Genomic DNA, 17,062 nt, shown 5'->3' on the forward strand with positions numbered 1-17,062 from the left:
TATCGGTGTAAAGGCATGACACGTGACTTGACGATTGCCATGTAAGTGAGATGCATGAACAAACGCTCCTGTCACATCCATCAGTGTGTATGCATGTGTTAATGAGTTTTGTCTGCATGGACACACATTGCACACAGATAGCATGCTCAACGATGCAACACACACACACACACACACACACACACACACACACACACACGTGCAGAAGTAGATAAGGAAAGCCGTAATGTTTAATTACTGAGGTGTGAGTCTAAATGTTGTTTATGGCATACATGGGTACATACAACAAATCAATCACAAAAAGTAACAAAATACCTAACATCAGGCTACATGGCACTTTAAAACCTGCTGTAAAACATTTTGGTCCTAGGTGTATCCGTCAGTTGCCACTGTTTTTGTCTGTGAGGTTCCTATTAGTCAGAAAAGTCGCAGCAGGAACATACAGAAGAGGTGCGAACTGGCATAAATATGAGAAGCAAGGAAATGGGGAGACAATCACTTCCAAGAGCTCCAGTGATCTCTGTCTGCATGTGACTCACAGGGAAGAAGGCAAATGAAAGATAAGAAGCTGAGCTTTCCCATGATAGCAAAGACTTGTCGATCAGAATGTCATAATATTCCTGAAATTGCAGACGAATATGGTTCAGTTGCTGGCATCTATCACTGATATGTAAGCCTGTTTGTTTTTGTTTTTATGTGTGCGTGGAACCCTAAGAGAAGGTTTATACATACTGGATTATGAAGCATGTCTGTCTTTGATTGTGTTCAGAGATTTCTTTTGTGCCTTTCATGTTTGAGCCAGTGTGTGTGTCCTTTAATGTGAGTGTGAGGTAGATAGAGAATCTGTGAGACCTTGATAAGTATTTGCATGGGTGTTTATGTGCGTGTGCGTGTGTGGTTGTGTGTATGTGTGTGTTTGTGTGCACATGTGCAGCTCCCTGTTTCTCTATCTTTCCATCTCTCCTCAGGCATCCCTTCGTCTGTCCTTACAACATGTTGGAAACAGCTGGTTCCCTAAGGGATTCCCAACTGTGCATCTAATGCAAATGGGCCAAATCCAGTTAAAGTGTGATAACAGCATTAACAGTAAAAATGCAAGTTCTAAAGACACAATTACCTCTATTGCTTTACGTTCTAACAATTGAATAACTGCAAAAATAACTTAAATGAATGTGAATATCGACTGCTGTACAAAATACAGGCCAACATTCGTCTTTTGGGTTTGAAAATGTCATATTCCCTTAGAATTCATGCATCAATAAATCAGTGATGTTCTGTTTCATGAACTGTCAATGTGCAGGGTACAAGTCAAATTGTGTTTCAGAACTATCTTTGTAAGTACCTGAATATTTGTCTTATTTTCTATCTAGTGCTGAACAGGCCCATGTGCACTGTATCACAAGGGATCAGTCGTTTGGCAGTTTGTAAGGAGAGCAGTCTGCTGTTTATGCTTCTCATTTGTTTTGATTTTACAAAAAAGTGCTATTGCCATTAATTCATCAAGTCACAGAAAAACTGAACTCTGTATGTTAGCTCCCTGCTTGCTGTAATCCAGTGAAGGCTTCAACAACCAATTCATTTTGTTTACAGTAACTGTATTCAAATAGGTTTAAAGTTGTTGATGAAGTGTGGCTGGATGATCTTGACATGACTGAAGAATTGAAGTTGCAGGTTTGCTCTGCTTGCCACACGATCCCTTACTTGGTTATTAGCCAGACTAACTATCATAACTTTTTTGAAGCAAGAAGAAGCCAAAGCCATATCATCATTTTCATGACATAGATGTTTGCTTTATTGTTTACCTTTTGGTCTTCTGGGTTTGATTTTCTGACCAAATAGCACATGAATGCAATGCTGTTTGGCAGCCGACTTTGAAGTCCTGGATGTCGGAGTGTCCCACCAGCACGTGAACGCACCAGAAGACGTGTGGACTATTCAAATCAATGTGCACATTCAGCTAAATTACCACACAACAATGAATTAACTTTAATAAAAATAAACTGGGGTGGGATGTTCACTCAACCAAGTTTCAAGTTGATTTTCGTATTGTACAGAAATTAATGGAAATTAATGGCTGCCTGGAAAGTAAGAAAAATGCATTCAATCATCTAAGAAAGTACTATATGCTTTGGAAAATAGTTGGTATTAATGTAAAGTGAAGGTGAATTGTAGTAAGTGGGCTAAAACATGCGAAAACACCATTATGGTCCTTTAAACAACAACAAATCCCCTGTCTTTGCAGTGTGTCCTTTTCTGTCATGTTAACCCAAGTGACATTCATGGAAAACTTGCACAGTATGGTGTGATAACTCATGATTCTGCCTCTTCAGTATGTGCATAATCAGGATTTTACACTGTCACCTAACATTGGCAAGAGGACAGGAAATTTACAAGCATCTAAGAATATCTTGAAACATTCATCTGTCTGATTTATTTTGTGTGTGTGTGTGTGTGTGTGTGCGCGTGCACATGTGCGTGTGTGTGAGTGCATGGCCTTGGGTGTGTGTCTGAATAAATAAAGGCAAGACAGATTTTGGTGAGGCTTAAATAATCCAGGGTGATGTGACACATCTATTTGCATAAAACAAACCAAAAAAATCTGCTGCCTCATTATAGAAACTTTTCATTTTTACAGAGAACGTCTCAAGATACAGGTAACTGGGAGTCACTGTGAAGATCACTGCTGACAATTAGCTTTGTGATCATCTCTGCCAGACCCTAATTAAAAGAGAGCCAGATACCAATAAGTTGGTGTCTGTATTTAGCACCCTGCTACCCAGGGATTCGTTTTTTCATGTCATTCTATCTGTCATTCTATCTATCTTTTTCTTCTCATTAGGTCAACTTCAAGTTCTTCATTTTAGAAAGAAGTACGGGCAGTAATACAGTACCCAAGTGGAATCACATGCTCCACGATAAATCTAAGTGTTCTTTCCATTTGATCAGAGAGAACTGGCATTTCTCAATAAGGCTTTACCAAAAACCCATTATAACAGCATTTATTGACCCTTGTTATGTATAGTAATATATCATTTTTAAGCTCAGAATGCAATGTCAAGAATCCATGAGCAACAAACATAAAACGTATCTTGAGTGTACCTGTTTTTCTATGTTGTGTTAGAAATATAGGTTTACTGCAACAGGTGTGAAGCAATTTAGATTGTATCTACCTGACTCTACTCAACAAAATCACAGCACTGATTTCTTTTGAAGGCAATTTATATAAACCTAAGCCCTTGTCCATATTTATTTTTAACTGGGCAGGCTGGCTACATTGTCTTAATGAGGGAATAGTTGTAAGAGAATAAAGCATTACGTTCATACACATATTCACACCTGAGACCTGCGAAGTTCACTAAACACTGGCCTTTCTTGCTGAGGGAGGGGAGAGCGTGTCTGGCTCATTTCCCCTGCCCAGACCTTCTCCCAGCTTGTTTGGGGCTTACAAATGGCAACCTGTGCCCAGAGATAGTCAATCTACTGTTCTTATTTCTAGAGCAAGCACAGATCTGATGGGAAGAAAAATCTCAGAGCAATATTCATCCTTCAACAAAGCATTCAGCTCAGCTGGCAGTCTCATGTAGTTCTACATTAGAGCTTTCTGTTCTCCACTGTCATTACTTTTCTCTGCTGCAGAGGTATAATGAGCAAACATACTGCGTACACACACACTTACACACATACACATAACCCTCTCCTCAAAAGTCTGGCATTGACACTGAAGTGTGTGTATTTCTCTCTGTGCATGTGTGTGTATGTGTGTGTATCTATGAACCTGGGTTTCTGCCGTTATCTTTGAGAACCAGTACCTGCAACACCGACCTGGAGCATCGGCGCTACACATGATATGCGTTCATGATCATATCCAGTTGTATAGTCATCTCCTTGTAAATTTCTGATGTTTGCATGTGTAAATGCCTACCGACAAAACATGGACAGCACTTGCGTCGTCTGCTCAAAGGCCTTGCACAAATGGAGAGTCTTGGCTCGGACATCTGAAACTTTCCTTAAGGGTCTTGCCAAGCTCGGTGAACCCTTCTTGATTGTGTTTGACAATTCTGTTACTGACCCTGGGGTTAGGCTATTTTTGAAGGCAGGCATTTACACATGCAGACTTTTTCTATGGAAATAACTATCGAAGTGGCAATATCCTTCAACATATAAATGCATGAACGTGTACAGAATAAATCTGAACGCCTCATGGACACTACACCTACATGAAAGACATTATGCCAGCGTTACACTTACACTACATGTGTCTTACACCTGAATCTCCATTGTAAAACTGTGTAAATTCTTGATGTAAAGTTGGTGGTTTAGTTAAATATTACAGGTCTGATGCTATAGTTAGGTCTTCAAGGGACTGGCTCTCTAGGATGTTGTCGGTCAAGCAACTATATCCTCTTTTTGAGGAGTGTACATGCAAATAAAATACATTCAAATTCAAAATATATGCATTGTGGCTTGCCTCTCAGGAAATACTTTCTATAGCATGTATCTTGGTGCAGAGACACATGAAGACAACGCAACACAGGCACAAACACATACACACACACACACACACACACACAGTCACCACATTTGCCCCTTTACGATGTTTCCACCCATCCACCCAGAGCCTGTGATCCACCAGAGGTTGCTATTGCACATGTCTTTTCCAGTGTCCTATTACACTTTCATAGCATCCAGTTTGCCTTTTACTGAGCACTTTTGTTTTCGCCTGTGCAGGTTGTAATGGTCCACTTTCCTCCATCACAATTATGTAAGTCTGATGTACCTCCTGTTTGAAAGCATTTCACAGTAGCATGCAGTGTTTAGCTAATGTGACTATCTTCCAGCCAGCCTTATGCTGCTTGACAAAGACCGCTTTCAATTTACAAGTTATTGTTAAAATCAATGAAACTTTGAAGAGCTAGGAGCTTTGCTAAGGCTGGACAGAAGTCAGTCTCACTTCCAAGATGTGTAATTCATCCTCAGTAGAAACCTGTAGCAGATTGCATGGTTACTCTATCAATAATGCCAAACCCCTCCTGTCTTCCTCAACGCTGGTTTGACCTGGACCTCCTATTAGGTGTGATTGTTGTAGGGATGGGAGTGTGTTGAGAGAGAAGAGAGACGCTGTGTGTGTGTTGGGTGTGTGTGTGTGTGTGTGTGTGTGTGGGGGGGGGGGGTCGAGCCCTGGGTATGCCAGATGAACCAGTGTCCTTGGATTAATGAGCTTTCTGGCCCTGTTATCTCACACTCTGGCATACAAGGCAGAGGGGGTTGTTATGGATATGGTAATGAGGGGATACAAAGACAGACAGTTAATAAGGGATCTTTCAAGGTAGCATCAGGGAGTGCGTGGGGAAGAGCAGTATTTATGAGTGTGTGTGTGTGTGTGTGTGTGTGTGTGTTTTGAAGCTTGGAATCAAAAAATTTCCATTTGCAGTCAAAGTACTTTATGCGAAACTGAGCATTGAACTTTTCTCACTCCATAGAGGAAAATATCAGCTTATAGAATAATATATATCCAAAAGATGCTAGCTGAATTTTTAAAAGAAAAGATGATTTGATCCTCAAAAACATAACTTCAAATGTAACAGTAATCAATAATGTGCTTTACTTTCATACCAGCAATCACTTTATAAGAGGATGTGTCACTTTTTTAAATGGTAGATATCTGATTTTGAAATAAATTATACTGTATGAATAACTCATTTTTTTGCCATTAGGCAAGCAAGCACACATGTGCTGTTGTAGCTAAGAGACTGTAGTATTTTCATTAGGTCCTTGTTGAACTGCCATGTCTTCTTTGTTGTAAGTGGGCTTAATCCTTTGTTCAGGATGTAACATTAGAAGGACTTGCTGAGTGTATGTTAGCAGCAACGTTAGTTATTAAGTTGTTGTCAGCCATTAATGCTGATTTGATATAATTTTTCACTGAAATATTTTCATCTGCCAAGATGCTCACAGTTGCCAGGCATCTAGTTACTGCTAAGATACTTTCTCTTGGATAATTTCAAGGACATGTGTGTTTGGAATAGTGAGAAAATGTAATGCCTGACTATATTTAATGAATTGATTGATTACCTTGCTCTCAGTATGCTCTAGATATTACCCTCCACAGTGCCACAATACACAGCAGGATTGTCTTCATTGATTGGGCCTGTGGTGAGGCTTTTAATAACATCTAAGGAGGAAGCTGGGGAAGTCAGACTTCATGCAAACAGTACCTCTCTTGAGACTCTGAACAAAGGTTAACCTGAGGGGATGCAGACAGGCTCTAACATCCTACAGAGGCTAGGCTTTTTCCATGCACCACAAGGTTTTGCTATAGTATTGTGGTCAGTTGATAACATCATTTAAGTCACAAATTCTATGTGGTCTTGGCGTGATTTAAATGTGATGTTACTAAATAATCCTTTCTAGTTATTTTCAATCCATGCAAACAAAATAAAATATTAAAAATGTAACATTACCTCATTGGGTGTATGCTTTTACAGTATATAGAACAATCATCATTAATTGCTTTTCCTCTGCAACTGTATAGTGTGTGGGATTCATTTTTCATTTACACAGTACATTTTCCACTCTGCATCAAACAAGATGCCGCTCTCAATGTACGCCTTTTATGTTTATGGATAGGGGGAAATGAGTCATATTTGCCGAAAATACATATCTTTGAAGTCTAAAGTTAGCCTGAGGACAAGTAGTATGTCTACAGAGGTAATGGTAAGCATACACCGCAAATCTCATCAATAAGAACTGAATGGCAACACAAACAGATGCTGACTTCCTAATGCTTTGCTTCGGTCTTAGACGTACATCTCCTGCACCAGATCAAAACTCAGCTCATTAGTGTTTCTGTTTGTGTTGCACCGGGTTTTGAACCAGCATGCTTAGTTTCTGCCCTGCATATAAAGTGCTTTCATTAGCAGATTATATTTTGCATTGTTGGAAATATCTGAATGCCTGGAGCAACTTCTTCCATATGGAACTTAAAGGTAAAAAAGGGTCAATTTTGCTGTAAGTATTGTATTGTCAAATGGATTGTGATAACATCCCAACTGCTTGGCATTGTTTTTAAAGTGCTTTGTCATTTTACAGGAAATTGTCAGATTTTACAGGGTCTCAAAACAACAACAACAACAACAACAAAAAATACATACAATGGGTTTACAAAAAAGGTATTTCATGTATTCTTAAACCTCTTGTCATTAAACTGGAAGAGAGAACCTATTGTTGTGAAACACACAGCAACTGCATTACCATATGAATAGTAAAGTAGGTGGAAGAAAGTGTGACAGCTAGCTTTTACTATGGTGCCCTCTGTCTGACGTTTGGGCCATGTAGTTAGTGAATCACTAAAAGGGAACTGGTCCCTATTTTCACACTGCCTACTGGTTGTACTGTCCAGTGTCAGCATTGTGACGTATGGTTGTTTACGGCTCTCTTTAACTTAAAGATTGACTAACAGATGAACACTACTGAGGAGTGAGAGTGATCTTAATTTATCTAAGTGGTGGTGAAACTTGCCCATGTGCTGATCACCACCAGCCACCAAATATTTTTCTTCTTTTCTTTTTCTCTCTATCATAACTTGTTTTTTTCCCCTTTCTGTTCAATATTCCATATACTAGTAATGTATCTGCCATGTAGTGCCGTGTTTTCAAGGTTACTGGTAATGTATCCATTGTATCCAATGTAACTCCTGTTATGTATCCATTTTAAGTTTGCTGCAATATTACAGTAAGTGTGCAAGGCTGTTTCATGTTGTAGGTCAGGCTCCTTATGCATAACACTGCTTCCAAACAATGTCCAAGATTCATCAACTAGCAGTGCTTCATTGCATTAAGCTGTCACTATGTAGCCAGCCAGGTCTGTGTCTATACATGGGGTAACTAGCCATTAGCATGACAGCTGATCCAGCTGTAGAGGCTTGCTACTGCAGTCTTCAGCCCAGCCAAGGCACTGCTAGTGGGGTAAAAGGACAGGGGGTCTGTGGCCGCTCTCTGAACCACAGCCAATCATTAAAGACTTTAAGAGTGAAGGATTAGTGTAGACTTAACTGACCTACATCTCAGCATGATCAACACAGCAGGGGGCTTGTGATAACATCTTCTGTATAGGAGGAGGCATAGCCATGCTGAGAAAGTCTGAGAAGTGGGAGGCACTGCATATATGGGTTAGCAGCGGAGGCAAGCACATGGACCAAGATGTAGTCAGCATAAGCAGTCAGTACATCCACATTTCTCATCATCTAAAAACATGTCATCTGTTCCTGAGACAACAACATTTTCACTGGTGGAAGATTACAAGGGCAAACTCCATTTGAACAGGTTGAGAAATGAATACACCCAGCTGTTCATAAAATGCTGCTTTTCTATTAGACGTCCATTTTTTAACGAATATGTGCAAATATGAATATAGAGGTAAGAATAAAGGGTATATTTTTGTTATCCTGGCAGATACACAGTAGCTTATAAATTGATCTGCACCACAGATAAATGTTGTGGTACACATACTGTAATGCATGCGATGATGCTGCAGTCTGAACAAGCTTCTGTCTCATAACTCCTGGGGCTGCTTGACCCAAATTCAGAGCTCCTTTTTGTGTGACAGGTGGAAGGCAGGCACACTGGGCACAGCCAGAATAGGGTCGGGCTGAGCATGAGATAGTGCACAGCTATATTTATTCAAAAGAGGTTATCTCCAGCAACTTCTGTCGCCAGCTGATTTTCTCTTATGAAGGCCGATGTGTTCTGTGCGAAGTCTTCAATGAGGGCATGGTTACTTTGCATCTAAGCGTTACAGAGATTAAAGTTTGTTTTAACATTTCTCTTTATTCCATCATACCCCAGGAATCTTTTTACATTCAATATGATAATTTTGGCAGAGAACACTTAAAAAAAGACTTGAAAACAGACGGGGATGTTGGAACTGCTGTTTGTTAAGAGACAGTCATTTCCAGATGGAAATGGAATCCAGAGCCGTCTTCTGCAATCTGCATCTGCATCTGCATCTGCACCTTCAGGTCAGCACAAAAGGTTACAGGCCATGCTACAGACCTGAGCAACTTACTAACTCATCCAGCAGGTGGCAACTGTCCTTCCTGACAGATGCAACACAATAATGAAAGCACTGTATGAAATGTGCCCCATAAATTGTCTCTAAATGCTTCCATTGTGAATTAGGACGCAGTGCTTTTTGGGACCATGGCTTTTATACTACCCTCTAGTGACAACAACTGTGACAACAACTGAGAGAGAGAGAGAGAGAGAGAGAGAGAGAGAGAGAGAGAGAGAGAGAGAGAGAGAGAGAGAGAATGAATGGTTCATGAAAGGTAGGCTTGCTGTAGCATGACCACATGTTGTCTAAAGTAGGCCCATGCATTGTCTCCGCCCCAAATTCACTTCAGCCCTCCTTCTTTCTGTTCCTCCACCCTGCCTCCAAGGCTACACCTGTTACATGGGACATGGCATGCTGTTGCAGCTTGTTCCTCAATCTTCTGCCTAAAAATGAGCAGATTTTACAAGACAGAAGAGTGAATTTCCTAACATTTGACTATTGGATATAGGTGGAAAACTGTGTCGAAGGTCATTACAAGGTAAGTTCAAACAACGTTTAGACTAAATCATACATAGTCTTGGATGGATACAAAGATTGGACTATTTGATACAGTGACAGACAGTGTGTCACTTTTCTTCAGTTGGTTGTTTTAAATTAATACTGCATACACAAATGCTTTTTGCCCTATGTTATTTTGAATTCTGTGACTCAGTATAATCAAGCTTTTTGCTACAATATTCAAATTAGGGAAGAAGTGAGAAGGTGGTAATTTGGGGTTTCATCAGTTCAAACTAAAAAAATGCTTAAATCAACTGGGAGAAGTTCATTTGGGCCTCCAGGTGTGTAAAGGAAGAATGTGGGAGAGGATGAAACACACCCACTCACACTATAGTGTGAAACACTCTGCCTCAGGCCCTGTCTGCCCCAATGAAGCTCACACTTTCCTGCGGTTTGGGTCTAGAGGGGAGTGTTAATATTTGATACACATCTCAGAAGTGCCATGTTTTCAAGGTTACAATTAATTAGCAATTTCGCTATCAGCAAACAGATACACAGATCTGCAAACAGTACAAATAGTATCCAAGATGAGTATTTGTTACAAGTTACAGTAACAAGATAATCAGCCCATTGTGGTGGCAATTTAAAGCAAATCGCCAAAGTAAAGTCAAATAAAGTTAATTAGAGGGAAGGAGAGAGAGAGAGAGAGAGAGAGTTGATGGACATGCTCGCTATCAAGGTTGAAACGTATTTGAATAAATATTATCAGTAAAAAACGCTTGATTTGCGAAACAATGCTCACTATTTACTTAACTGTGTCCATTATGATATTGAACAAAATTCACAAGTACCTCTCAGCTATCTCACTCCTCCAACTGACCTGGTAGTGATCATAATTTAGATTGTGCATGAATAGTCATATTCAAGTCTCATCAGTGGATATTGAATATTATGTTCAGATTGTCAAACACCCAAGCCATTGAGGAGGTAAATTCTAAAAATGAAAAAAAAATTCAATTATTGCATAGCCTCGCTGTTAAATTTTCCTAAGAAACAGCCTCATTTTAGCTTGATGACAATGCATATTTGACATTACCCAGTGGATTTTGAAAGACTTTAATAAGCCCAAGAGGTCGGTGAATTTCCTCAACCCTTAGAAAACCATGTACTTGAAAAGTGAATGAAAACACAACAGCTATATGGCGCTTTTATCAAAAACTGCCCCACAGAACCAAGAGTAAAGTTCATTAGTTCATTCATTATAGCTGATCATTTGCTTTTTCTGAGCATTAAATGCACATTATCTGTATTCAAATTTTAATATAATCACATAATAATATCTATCTGGAATTTGAATGTGAAACCATGAAAACATAATCTATTCCTTGTGTAGGAGACTGTATTGCTCCAGTGAAGTCTGTGTTACTGCAGTGTTGTTGTTTTTCTGCCTGTGTGCCTGACCCCAGAACTTTTAAGCATCTTTTGGTACTAAATCTCCTCAAAGCCTTCAGGGGGTTTCTAAGAGTGGATCAGCCTTAAAGCCAGTTTTGTCTGTTTTCAGTGGCAGGGTAGGATGGATGGTAAAAAGTACTGTGATCTGTGATAGAAATGTAAATTGCCATCATCATATAAACAAGACAACAAACAAGGCAACATTTCAGATCGGCGTGCCTTGAATCAAACTTATAGTTAAGACATGATTGTTACCTCACATTTTCACATAGATACTTTTTATATTTGGGAAGCCAATTAGAGCAGCTTCTCTGGCTGTAGTTAAGGCTTGCTCTGTGTGAGAATAGCACTTTCCAATACTTTGCTTTGAAGCCTGTCTCAACTCAGTTGTCTGCAGTGGTTTCAGATCTTTTCAGTGTCCCTTGGGGAAATTACAGCAAGCAGTTTCTTTTGGTGTGGTTGGATCTTTGAAAAACTTTTCACATCCTCAGAGAAAAATGGACAGGTGAATACTTAAGATACAGCTTAAAAATATTTTGTCAAAAATAATGGGGTCGAAAGTTGATACAAGCTATCGCAGCGGTGAGATAGAACATGGAGCCGTTTCTGTTGGACTTTTAGACAAAAGACAATCGAACAAACTAGGTCAATACATTTTCCAAGGTAATAAAAGCCATTCATTTCTCTCTAGAGATCACATTTCCTACCTGTAGGCCTGTCATCCTACACAAGGACAGCAGTGTCACTGACTTCCCTGTTTAGGTCTTCCATCATGGCATCCCACCTGTTAGCTACTGTCATAGGTGTGTGTGTGTGTGTGTGTGTGTGTGTGTGTGTGTGTGTGTGTGTGTGTGTGCGTGCGTGTGTGTGTGTGCATGTGTTTAGGGTTTACTGACACACCTGTCTGCCCTTGCCTGTGTTTGTCCAGGGTTTTAAGGCTTTCCGTCCCAGGAAACTTTAAAAGCCTTTATGCAGGAAATGTGACTTTGCATCTGCTGGAATTGTGAAAACCAGCAACAGACAAGCCTGCTGTAATGTAGTCAGCAGAGAAACAGAGCAAAGTGCATGCTGTAAAATTGTTGGGGATTACATCTGTCTAAGGGCAAGGCACAGTTCTACATTTTAGATTTTTTATGTATTTCTTTCATGATCCATAAAGCATCATTACAAGCAGTTTAGTAATAAATCTGTCTTGACAATATTTCAAAAGTGTAGTAAAACATCTCACTCCAAAGCATAGTCACAGAAGAAAAGGAATTGTTGCAAAGGGAATTATATGTATCTGAAAGTTAAAAAAGCTAATAATACTCAAGTGTAGTTGGGACTAAATCGGGGACATGGAGAAGTGAAAGCTCAGTTACAAAAGCGACACTTTTCAAAGCTTATTGCTTAACTGGTAAGATCCCAGTGACAGCTCAACCTTTTGCATTAGTGCTAAAATAAAGACCCAGGCGTCTTCGTTCATGACAGGCAGCTGAGCCACAGACAGGCCGCTGATGTGACCCCAGCACATGAAGCCAAGGGGGCGTGACCTTTTGTCTCCAGGACCTGACAGATCCCACAAGTCCAGAAAGAAAACAATGGACAAATGTGTTACACACACACACACACACACACACACAGAGACACACACACACAAACACACACACACAAACACACACACACACACACACACACACACAGAGACGCACGCAAACGCACACACACACACACACACACTTGTTTGAGACTACCATCTGTTCATTTCACAGCTTATAAGAATATATTTTAGACATGTAGCCTTTTGCAACCCATAAAGATAATAAGAATGATTTTTTTTTTTTTTATGAACTTTGTTTATTGATTTTTAAACACAAATTGACAATAATTTAAAGCGCTTGTAAGTGACAGTGACATAGTAGTACAGTAAAAAAAAAAAAAAAAAACATAATAAGAATGATTAGGTAGGTGACAGTGTGATTCATTTAATAACAACTTATATTTCTAGTTGTGACATAGAGTTCCAAGCATCCAGTAGCTGGTAGTTTTTGACATATTTTGAATTTAACTATTAACCATAACATTATGTGGATGGGGGATCTATGCTGCATAACAGAAATGACTTGCAGACTGCAGAGTCTGCAAGCTATGTTGCTTGAAGACTCAGTTATGGTGTGTGTGTGCATGTGCATGTGTGTGTGTATGTGTGTGTGCATAGGTAAACACTTTAAACACTAAGGTCTTTGCAACTAATGTCCCTGTCAGATCTCTTGCTTACACAGGTGCAGACGTGCACACACACATGCACGCATGCACACACACACACACACGCACACACACACACACACACACACACACACACACACACACACACACACACACACACACACACACATGCACACAGGTGAGGGATTATTGTGCACAATGCATCAGACACACCCTATGCTAGACAACTTGTGTGTGGTGTTTCTATAATATCTACAGACCTACAGCTGTTTGATCTTGGTTTGTAACGACATCTGACACAATTTGTGAAGCTCAGAATAACTTTACCACACTGGCTTGTGTACATCAGCTGCATTTTTTCAGGTGCATCTGGTATATACCAACTAAAGGATGCTTGCTTCTCTTTATGGCCCTGTGTATATTACAGAAAAGCTGTCTTTTCATATTTGACTTTAACAAGTGCTCAACCCTTGAGATATTTCAACACTGTAAACATGCATAATCTGGCCTTTGAATTTCACTTTGGTCTGCTACCAACAGAGGAGAGGGGCTAAAGCCAGATTTAAAGCCAGACTGCACCTTATCATGCTACTAGACAAAGACAGATGTGAAAAGCCTTGATTGTGCTTGTGTGAATGGGCCCTATATCAGACAGTCTTCAAATAATACCTTATAAGGAGGCAGGTGAGGAGAGGGTTAGTATGCTGTGAATGCTACGAGTCCACATGCCATCTGGATCAATTTATCCTGACAATGGAGATGACTGCTTTCACCTGGCACTAGGGAGGAACCACTTAACATTAGTCCTTGTTTCTGCCAGGCTCTTTCAGTGAAACATCTTGTCCTTTTTAGGAGATTCTACTCTTGGACTTTAAGTCAGGTCTTGTTTCCCTTTTGTTTCAGATGCCTGGAATACAAGCAAGGATGGTTTTAAGGTCAATACCACATTCTCTATTTTGTGGTGTTTGGCAAAGGCAGAATCACACAATTGTTGTTCCCAAATTATAGCAGCAACGCCATTACCAATTGTGATAGTTGATAAAATCTGCCACCTAGTGGTGTAATGTGTACAGTGCAAGTTCAGTTGGTAAAGGAAAGTTTTAGGCAAGAGAACAGGTTTACAGTTACAGTGTATGTGTGTGTGTGTGTGTGTGTGTGTGTGTGTGCGTGCATGTGTGTATTTTAAGTGTATTCTTTGTTAAAAATCTACATTTAGTGTGGATGTGTCACAATTAAGTTTCTGTCTGTCTCTCTTTCTCTTTCTGTCTTTCTCTTTCTCACTCTCTTTCTACCATTGGTGTTTTTCATTCCCTGTCATGGGAGCAGTAAATCTTGCTCTTGTTGTTTGTTGGGTTGGTCTTTCAGACTGTCATCCCACCACTGTGTGGAGTGTCTTTATGGCCAGCCAAACATCTGCTGCATCCATAACCGCAAGCCAGAGAAAGAGAGGGAAGCAGGCCAGTGCTGAGGCTTTGAGAAAATGAACGCAACCAAATACAGCTTTACGTAAGCAGACACCCCTAGTGGAAGCTGAATGGGTGTGAAAGAAGAAAACAGGAAGGGAAAAATGAAAGACGGCGAGTATCTAACCCAGGGAAATAAACGATTTGAGACTGCAAATAGAGTGGAAAAGACAGGAAAGAGAGAGCGGGGCAGAGAAAGAGAGAGAGAAACACACACAAACACAGACTGACAGAGGGAGAAAGGAAACGATCAACACAGCAAGAGTTTTTCTCAGTAAAGGATTATCAGCTTCATCCAGTTCAAGTTCCAGTTAGAAAGTGTTAAATCAGACAGATTAGCCCCAGTCTGAGGCAGCCATCTCCCAACAGCTGCTGCTGGACTGCCCACTTACACCCTGCAAGACGGAGGAAGGGAGGGGACAAAAGTTTGATACGGTGGGAGGAATGAAGGGGGTGAGATTGAAAGGAAGTGGGGTGAGAGACATGGAGGGAGGGAAAGCGAGAGTCAGGGTGAGAGGAGAGGAGTGAGTGGAGGAAAGAAGAAGGAATGACTGAAAGAGGACTAGAGAGGGTTAGGGGAAGTTAGACAAGATGGAGAAAAACAAGATGGAAGAGCTGACAGAGAAGAGGGTTGAGAGATCGAAGTCAAAAAGGGCAAAGCAGTTAGAGCGGGTCCGGGAGAGAAAGGATGGAGGGAGGCAGTGAGAAGACAGTCGGAGATACAGATGAGGGGAGATTGAGAAACAGAGAGAAAAATGGAGGGGTGGGGATAGCTGACAGGACTGATTTACAGATGTCTGGGCCGACTTGTGGTGACTCACTGCTATTTTAATAGAGCTCACATAATACTGGCTTATTGTGTTGGGCTTTCCCAAGAAAATTAACACTCCTGTTTTCTCATATCAACCTTGGTGTGAATCACATTTCATCATAAATCTCTTGCTGATGCTGGGCACTGCACATTCCACTTCATGTGAAAAGAAGCCTTCTCCTAATAAAACTTTCAAATAAAGTTTTTGGCTGTCTCCTGCAGGCTAATTTCCTCTGTTTATTGATGGGTCTAGTGATAACCAAACATGACAATCTCGGTCTACTGTCTGCTATGTTTGGTCTTGACTGGTCATTTTGTTCTAGGAGGATGAGAAAAGCATAGGCTTAGCTCCTCCAAGCCACTCTTTTCTCACACACTCGCACCTGTTGTCCTCCACCTAACCTGAAACAACATGTCTGCCTGTCCGTCTGTCTATCTCTGACTCAGCTGCATGTTTGGGCCTCCCTGTTTCCCATGGCCCAGCAGCAGGCCTTGTTTTCATATACTGCGCTCCCAAAACACCATTGTGTCGACAGCTTTGCTTACACAGGCAAGTGGAGTTGCAGAGTTAGCCTGGCCCACCTTTAAATATTGTCTTGGTGTAGTCTTCTTGGGTGTTCTGATGACTGCTCCAGTCCAGTGACTTCCCAAAAGGCTTTATTTCATTGTGAAAGACTGGTTTGAAAGCTTACAGGATTATTAGAAGGAGATGTTGCTTAGCATTTGCGCAGACAGTGGGAGTGTGGTGCTGTGTGTGTGGTGTGCAAATGGTTTCTTTTTGACTTGGCAACTGTATCAAACTGTCTGCTAAGTATGATCACATTTTCTTCTGAATCCATTTCTAGAGAGAGAAAACAAAACAAAAACAAAACAAAACAGTCACCTCGAGCCAAAGCCTAAAGCTCCCCACATTCTTCTGCCTCAGCTTGCAGCCCTTTTTTCTCAGGCTTGTCTGCTGTTGTGAATTTAACACCTGCTTCCAACACTGGACCAGGACCCAGCAGTGGTCAGCTGAGGTTAAGGCCTCCCAGCGCCGTGACTCTCAGGAAAACACATCAGGACAGAGGGGAACAACCAAAACATGTGGAACTGCTCAGTGGGCATGATCTCTAAAGGAATCTGCCCTACATTCACATATGACAATAATCAATGTTGCATCTAAATCCTTATTTCATTCTCTTGACCAAAAGCTTGCATTTATTCCATAGAAATGGGAAAATCCTCTATTTTCAGGGTGCAGTAACTGATTTGATTGAAAGTAATAGCCGTTACTCTGCACATGCTCATAGTGCAGTCCTCAGTAACTATAAATTGATGTGATATCACTAAACCACAAACACTTCGCTTGCAATCGGCCACTCATTAGAAGCTTACAGAATGTGTCCATATGGAAAAAGGGGAGGGGGGGAATCCATCCTGTCCTTTCCAGCTATGGTAAAGATGTTTCCAGTTTGTGAAAAGTCTTTAATGTATCATTCCTCTCCTGCAGAGCGTGCAAGGCCCATTAATCTCAGTATCCAATCCGTTAAGCTCTCACACAGATAGACTATATCCTAGAATGCAGCTGAGTAGGAATCACTGG

This window comes from Centroberyx affinis, unplaced genomic scaffold (assembly GCF_046629955.1).
Source record: "Centroberyx affinis isolate AG114_WGS23_722 - 3 ecotype Tasmania unplaced genomic scaffold, CSIRO-AGI_Caff_v1 ptg001738l_1, whole genome shotgun sequence".
In the NCBI taxonomy this organism is placed as follows: domain Eukaryota; kingdom Metazoa; phylum Chordata; class Actinopteri; order Beryciformes; family Berycidae; genus Centroberyx; species Centroberyx affinis.